Consider the following 7584-nt stretch of genomic DNA (forward strand, 5'->3'; position numbering starts at 1 on the left):
GCAGAAGGTAACAGAAGATCAACATGTAGCACATCACCTGCCATATGAGGAGGTCTGCAAATGCTACAATAGAAATAGTTTATTCACCCTCCAAAGATCCTTATGAATACGGGGGCAGGGTGTCTAGTCAAGTTAATGGTGTGGAGGTAGCAGGTGTCAGCTGACTCAGGAGGTACAGTAACCTGAGGCAGGGCTAACTTCGTTTCTTTGGATATTGGTTCTTCTGATCTGCAACCCAGTGTTTTATCTGAGCTGCCTGTGTTTCTTATCAGGTACAGTAAATGACAGTACTTGAAAGTTCAACAGAAGTTTAAAACAAAGCTATTCAGTCCACTTGGAAGAATCTTACAATATGCAAATTTAAATTCAAGAGTTTGCCTCTACCCTTTTGATTTATAGATACGGATGCTGTACTATGATTGCTCAACCATAGACTGGATTGACACCTACAGATCTCTGTATCATGAAAAGTTACAGTCACGCCCTCAACTAACACTCACTGACACCCCATAACAAAACTCCATGGAGAGATTCAGTCATTCATCAATGTCAGAAACAAAATTCCATGTGGGTGCCTGCTTTCAAAACACTGAATTCCCATCTGGCAAGATCCTAATGAACAAAGGAAAGATCTATGTTTAATGAAGCAATACCCTTTCGGTAGATATTTCTTGACAGCTGTACCTTGGGGCCATAGCATTTCTGGCAGCCTTGCTACACCTTCAAAAGGACAAAAATCCTAAAACAATCATGTATTCAAATGCTCAAGTGCACAACACATAAATTCTCCTTTCCCTCTTGCTGATTCCATGGAATGAGATTAACTTTCAATCAAGCTAGTTGAAGTGAGGTGTAGTTAACTAATTTTACTTTATGCTATGTGTTTTTTAAACTGTGCACTCTTGCTGTGAAACAAGGCTGAATCAATGAAAGCCAAATGTACCTTTAGTGAGGAAAAGGCCCTGTGAGATATAAAAGACATTTTAGAATCCATAAGGATAATAGTGTAAGAGCTCCAAATGTGTGCCATGATTTTCTCCAGATTACTTTTTGTGTATCTAATTCATATTTCAGAAAGTAAATGATAATATAGGAAAGTAAAAGAACAGAGAAGAAAACATTGGCAGCACACAGGACCTACACCAGGCATCCCCAAAGGCAGGTGGAAAACGATTGCACCCCTAGCTCCTATAATCGTCAGGAAGAGCAGAGAAGGCTCCCTCGGGCCCCTCACAGCAAGCAAGGGGAAGAGATGCAAGATTTTTCAAAAGGCAAGATTCTAATCGCTACCTTAAGATTTGTAAATCCAAGTACTCTTTTGTTGTTGTTTTTTTCTACTCTATCATTTAGGAATGATTTGGGCTGCAAATAACAGAAAACCCTAATCAGACTCAAACAGATGAGCTATTTGCACCATACAAGACCAGAGGAGGTTGTCTAGGTGGCTGCAGTTGCTCAGCAGTGTCAACAAGGACTTTGTGCTTTATCACCCTTAGTATGTGGCCTTCACACTCATCTTGACAAAATAACTTTTGTCTTTACCAGTGAGAATGAGAAAGAAGGGGCTTACCAATTCTAACTGTCTCTCCCTTTTAAAAAGATGCCCTTGATTCCTGCTCTTGCAGATATCTTGTAATAGTATAGTTTCTCTGAAAGCAGAACTTGAGATAAAGACGTAGCTCCAGGGAGTTTACACAGGAATGTGACAGGGAGCAGGTGTGAGGAATGAAGAAACCTGGAAAGGAGGAAAAACCATTCTAAGGACACATTGGCCAGCGCCATAGATGACTTGCAAAAGAACTGCAGAGTCTTCCAAATGCTTCTCAGAACTTAGACCTGGCGGATAAAAGGGGACACATCTGTCTGTTTCTGCCATCCCATCAGTCACAGGTGCTCCATGAGTGCTAACATCCCACATCTCTAGTGTGGGCTATCCATGTTGCAGGATCTGAGAAGCCACACAGCAGAAAATAAAAGCCATGACCTGGGCTGGAAGCACAAGCTGCAAGGTTGTCCCTGCATAATCAGTGTTTGTGCGTGACCAGAGACCACAATCAGCTGGAATCAGAGGAGAGGCTCAGGGAAAAGGAAATAGTGCCCATGAGTGGGGCCAGGATAGTCCTCACCGGCCAGACCCTTCTGGCCTCTGCAGCAGCAGGAGAGGGAGAGAAGATGAGTATTTGTGGTCAGGCAGCGTCACCCTGCAGGATTCTGTCGGCAAAAGGGAACAAGAAGAACAAGAATGGATGCTGGGCAAGCCACCACCAGAGTCAGCTGCCACTCACTGGCTAACTGGCTAATTATAAGGGGGGTTTCCAAAAACTTATTGTCACCTAAAAGCAAAGTGAGTCATGCTGAATATGTTTTCTTTTAAATTGTTGTCCTTTGAGCAAATGAGCTAGATTTTTTTTTTTAATTACTACAACTTGTGCTAAATTCTTCTCTGATCAAGAGAAAGCAGAGAGTGGTCACCACTTCTCTTAAATGTCTTGCTTTTGACACAGCTGTCTGAGGAGACAGGCCTGGCTGGAAGGAACAGGAGCACGGGCAAGTACCCAGGAAGGAAAGCAAGGCCTGGAATTGATTGTCCCAAGAAGACTCCAATGCCACAGCCACAGGCAGTCTCAGGGGTCTGGAAGGAGGGAGATCACCTTCCATGTGGGGGCCAGGGACTGGGGTGGAGGAGCTGGGAGATTGTGCAGGACTTCCATTTTTAGCCCTGGACCCAGCAGGGAAGCTCTCCACCCTTTAGTGAGTGACAAGGATTGGGGAGCACCAATGTAAAACCAAAGGGCTGCACTGGAGGTTGGGTGAAAAAGGTAGAAGTTATCTGTACACACTTTCCAGCATTCTTCTTTTTGGTTTTCTTCTCAAAAAAGATAGTAGCCTTCCAAAGTGAACCAAGAAATACCAACCGTGGCTCGAACTTCTTAGTCGGCCTCTAACTGCATTTTCATACATTGCCCTAAAGGGGCACACTTCTCATTGCTTTCTAGTCACATTTGTTTCAGTTATAGTTTTCATAGAATTCTTTTGAAAAGTATGCTGTGACATCTCATTCCCTGTGCTATAAAACTCAAAGATGGACACATCTGCTTGAAGAATCTTGTTTCACAGTTTCCCCTGTGACAGCTCGTATGCCCCGAGGACTGCCTCTTGGCCCCGCTGTGGTGTGTTAGGTACGCTCATGTTGATCATCTGCATGAGCTCCTTCGCTGATTTCATACTTTAAAAGCTGGATATTTTCCTTTTTTTTTTTTTTGAGACGGAGTTTTGCTCTGTCGCCCAGGCTGGAGTGCAGTGGCGCAATCTCGGCTCACTGCAAGCTCCGCCTCCCAGGTTCCCGCCATTCTCTTGCCTCAGCCTCCCGAGTAGCTGGGACTGCAGGCGCCTGCCACCTCGCCCGGCTAATTTTTTTCTATTTTTTTAGTAGAGACGGGGTTTCACAGTGTTAGCCAGGATGGTCTCGATCTCCTGACCTCGTGAGCCGCCAGCCTCGGCCTCCCAAAGTACTGGGATTACAGGCCTGAGCCACCGCGCCTGGCCAGATATTTTCAATTTACCAGGATCCTGAACTCGTCATTTGTGTTAAAAAAATCAGACTTCCTGAGTTTGGGAGAAGTTTTATACAGAAGCAAATTGTTCTTAAAAAACAACTTATATGGCATTTTATTCTTTATGTCTGAACTGCATTTTTAAAGCTGTGTTTAATACTCAGTAATTTTTTATTACACTTTGAAAATGTTTTTGGAAGGGTTTTCATTTATGTTTATTTTCCCAACTTCCTGCTTTACTGTCAGCTGTTATTTGTAAATAGATACTATTTATAAATCAGACTTATTGGCGTAATTGTGGTGTTATTTATATGAATCGCATGTGAATAAGTATGCTCTTTTTTGAGAATAGTATTTTTATTTTTATTAACCAAAATTTTAAAAAGAAATGTGCTATCCTGATATTCCTGAGCAGCATATAGATGAAGTCTCACTTGAGTAATCCCTACATTCAAGTGACATTAATTTAATAAGCTCTTGAAAATTGGGTATATTTCTCACTTCCTAGCTGGATATTTTGGTGAAGCATCTAGGACACCAACACCATCACCTTTACAGCAGAATAAACAGCATATTCACACAGCTAGTGGTCACCGCGCTTTTCCATCTTGCTGCCAGCTCCCTACTGGCCCTGTGCAGGCTCCTGTCTAGGCTGGTGAAGGCAAGATAAGAGCAAGTGTTCAGTACTTCCAGGCACAACAAAGGGAACTCCGCAGGCTGACACAGACACTCGCTCGCGTGGAAGGAAAATCTCATTTTCCTCCCAAAGCTGTTCCACCACGGTCCCCGGATATCCGTGGCTCTTCTAGATAGTGACAGGGAGGGAGCTGAAGCACTGTCTCAGAGGCTGCAGAGCCAAAGAACGAGTCCTCAGAGCCACCTTGCTGAACCCTGAGACTCAGAGCTTCAGTCCCAGGTTGAGCTTCAACCCGCAGACAACCTTCAAAGGACACACCAGCACCCCAGAATCAAGGATGGCTGAAAGTGAGGCTGGCACTGAAAATGAGCAGAGACCACGAAAACTAAAACACTCTTCACACTCAAGAACTCACTTCATTTTTTTTTAGACAAAGAACTCTATTAATCTTTGTTTCAAACTTTATTCCCAGGTTTTTTTCAGCTTAATTAGCTGCAAAGAATGAATTGTGTATAAGCAAAAACTAAAAACAGCTGAAGTATCTAAGGCACTTGGGTTTAAAAATGTTAGCGATTTAGTTTTTATGAGATCCATAAAGAAGACAATTTTGAAAAGCACTCATAATATAAAACAGCAGCTCCCAGTAACTTCTGCAACTTCTATTTTCTTTAGAAGTTGACTCAATTCACTTCACCTCATTCTTGGAAGCCTCATCAAAATTCTCCGCAAGGTCGGGAACTTCATTCTCACCATCATCGTCATCCTCTCCAGCAGCAAGTGGTGCTTTCCCATCTACAGATAGTTTGGCGGAACTCCAGCCAGTCTCCTTAAACTAGTCAGACTGTCTGCACCAAGCTGGTTTACAATGAAAAACCAGCTGGTAGCATTTCTTTCAGCAGCTTTGTCCCAGCATGGCCTGTCATGGTGAAAGTGTTCGCAGAGGTACCTGACCTTTAGGGTTGCTAAAATGGATTGCTGTTCATCGGTTTGTAAACATATTCACCTCTTCAGTACCAGAGATAGTGTTTACCCCTAACTTCTTTAAGGAGAGCTAAAGTTTTTTATAATCTGCTGCAGCTGTTCTATGGACCACCTTCTTCCTTCTGCAAGCAGTTGCTTTCTCACCAATACACACTGGTGTCTGCTGTCTGCTGAGCTTTCCCTGGTTCATGATTGTTTCTTTCAACTTGTTGGAGAGGAAAAGGGGCAGCAAGAGGGACTAGTGAAATGGGGGAGTTCCCTGACCCACCCTGCAGGAAATGCGACAGGGATGTGGCTTGTCTATTTGGCCACCATGTGCACTCCAACCCCTATGGGAGGGGGAGCACACAGACGGGCAGGTGCAGGAGCCAGGGTAAGAGCCCCTGGGCTCTGATCCCACAGCAGCATCCAGGGGTGGTAGGCTGAAACTCCTGAAGCCTAAGTGGGCATATGTTACAGTGCACTCTTTTAGCTTTGCAGTTCACAGGTGACTTACATGTTAACCAGCTCAGTGCCCTCTTGGTACCTGGGTCCTTGTTCAGCGTCCAGGAAGAATCAAGTCACACACAGACTCAGAGATGAAAGTGGGGTTTTTATTGAGTGGTGAGGTGGCTACCAGTGGGATGGATGGGGAGCTGGAAAGGGAAGGAAGTGGGAAGATGATCTTCCCCTGGGGTTTGGCTGCCCAGTGGCCAATCTTCTCTCCCAGTGTCCCCAGCCAAACTCCTCTGAGCATTCAGACGCTCCTTCTCTTCTCTATGATGCACCGTTCTGCCATTCTTCTGCTCTTCTGTTTGTCCCCTCATGGAACCCGGGGTTTGGGGTTTATATGAGTACAGGAAGGGGACATGGCAGGCCAAAAGACAACTCTTTTTCCTATTTTGGGGAGCAAAAATAGGAATGCCTGTTCTCATTTAGGGTCACAGGTTTCCAAGCTTGGGGGTGGGGACTTTGCCAGGGAACTGCTTTCTTCTATCCAGTATTTCCCTGTCTCCTGTCCATATCACTAGGGTTGGCACTCAAGGGAACTCTGGTAGAACAGCTGAGACTAGGCACTCACACGTGGAATGCAAAATGGCCTCAAGAATTCATTTCTATAGCATATACCTGCCCCACACACAATGAAAAGAAAAGAAAAGAAGAAAAGGAAAGGAGGAAAGGAGGAGAGGAAAGGAAAGGAAAAGAAAAGAAAGGAAAGGAAAGGAAAGGAAAGGAAAGGAAAGGAAAGGAAAGGAAAGGACACAAGATAGAGCTATATTAGTCAAAGTCTACAAGCAGAATATCTAGGGAAAAAAATCTATAAAAGACAATTAATCTCCCTTCTGGATAGTACTCAGAAAAAAGATTTCACTTTTCCAATTAGTGTGAAGTTAACTTAGAGAAAACAGGAACATGGTAAAGAAAACACAAATTGAGGGTCAAATGGACCTGGATTCAAATCCAGACTCTAATTTACTATTCCTAATTTGTCTATGCCTTGCAGATACAGATGAGAAAAGGTAAAAACAAAACTGAAACCAGACTCAGACACTGGCTTCCCAGAACTCTTGCCCTATCAGGTAGAAGGGACACTAGACAGGCAGTCCTGCAAGGGCGATATCAGTCTCAAGCAAGTCCTGAGCCAACCCAACTACCCTAGTCCAGAATGTTGGGAAACGCTCTGCTGTGGCCCAAATGGAGAGAAGTCCATCAAGGAGAGAAACACATTGCGTGCAGTTCGTCAGTCACAGAGAACTTGGAGGGCTCCACTGCGAGAGCAGTTCAGGGTTTCTGTGCATAGGGAGCAGTTCAGTAGTGAGTGACTTGCAGAAGGTGGGCCAGGGGCTGGGGGAGCACCAGCAGGTCGACAAAGGTCCTCTGAGCCAGATGGGGCTGTTTCCTAAGGGCAGTCAGCAGCCACTGAAAACATTAGGCAGGGAGGGGGCGTGATCAGGCTTGTCTTTATAGAAAGTTCACTTTTGTTGTCAATGAGAGGACTACGTTGGAAACAATAAAACTGGTAGCAAAGAGTCTGGTGGGAGCCACTTGGAATAACTCAGGAGAGAGACAGTCTGCACCTGAACAAGATGACCGCAAGGCGGCAGGGAAGAAGAGGAAATAAGATGGAGGCGTTTGAGGATTGAATTGAATAGGGGTGGAGGGTGCAGAAAAGGGAAGAGGGAGGCACTGAGCAGGACGGGCCTCTCTTGGCTATCGCTGGACTAGGGGTGGGGGTGGGGTGCTACTCACAGAGCAGTGACCCATCTAAGACAGCAGCAGGTTGGGAGGATGGGTGGAAACTGCTGGCCAGAGCTCAGGAGAGAGTTTGGGGCTACAGTGGCTATTTGGGGAATCTCTGCAAGGTTGTTAACTGATGGCATGCAAGTAGAAGAGGCCACAAAGGGAGAGTATGTAGAGAAAGGATCCTAGAGG

General features: G+C 44.9%; 1 protein-coding gene and 1 pseudogene across 1 annotated transcript in view; both read right to left on the bottom strand.

The window, feature by feature from the left end:
* The window catches only part of PXDNL (peroxidasin-like), a 560917-nt gene that overhangs the window by 459228 nt on the left and 94105 nt on the right, over positions 1–7584 (bottom strand). The gene's annotated exons all lie outside the window — the stretch shown is intronic.
* Positions 4877–7584, bottom strand: part of LOC105549828 — a 5880-nt pseudogene continuing 3172 nt past the window's right edge.

This window comes from Mandrillus leucophaeus, unplaced genomic scaffold, assembly GCF_000951045.1.
Source record: "Mandrillus leucophaeus isolate KB7577 unplaced genomic scaffold, Mleu.le_1.0 Scaffold458, whole genome shotgun sequence".
Lineage (NCBI taxonomy): Eukaryota > Metazoa > Chordata > Mammalia > Primates > Cercopithecidae > Mandrillus > Mandrillus leucophaeus.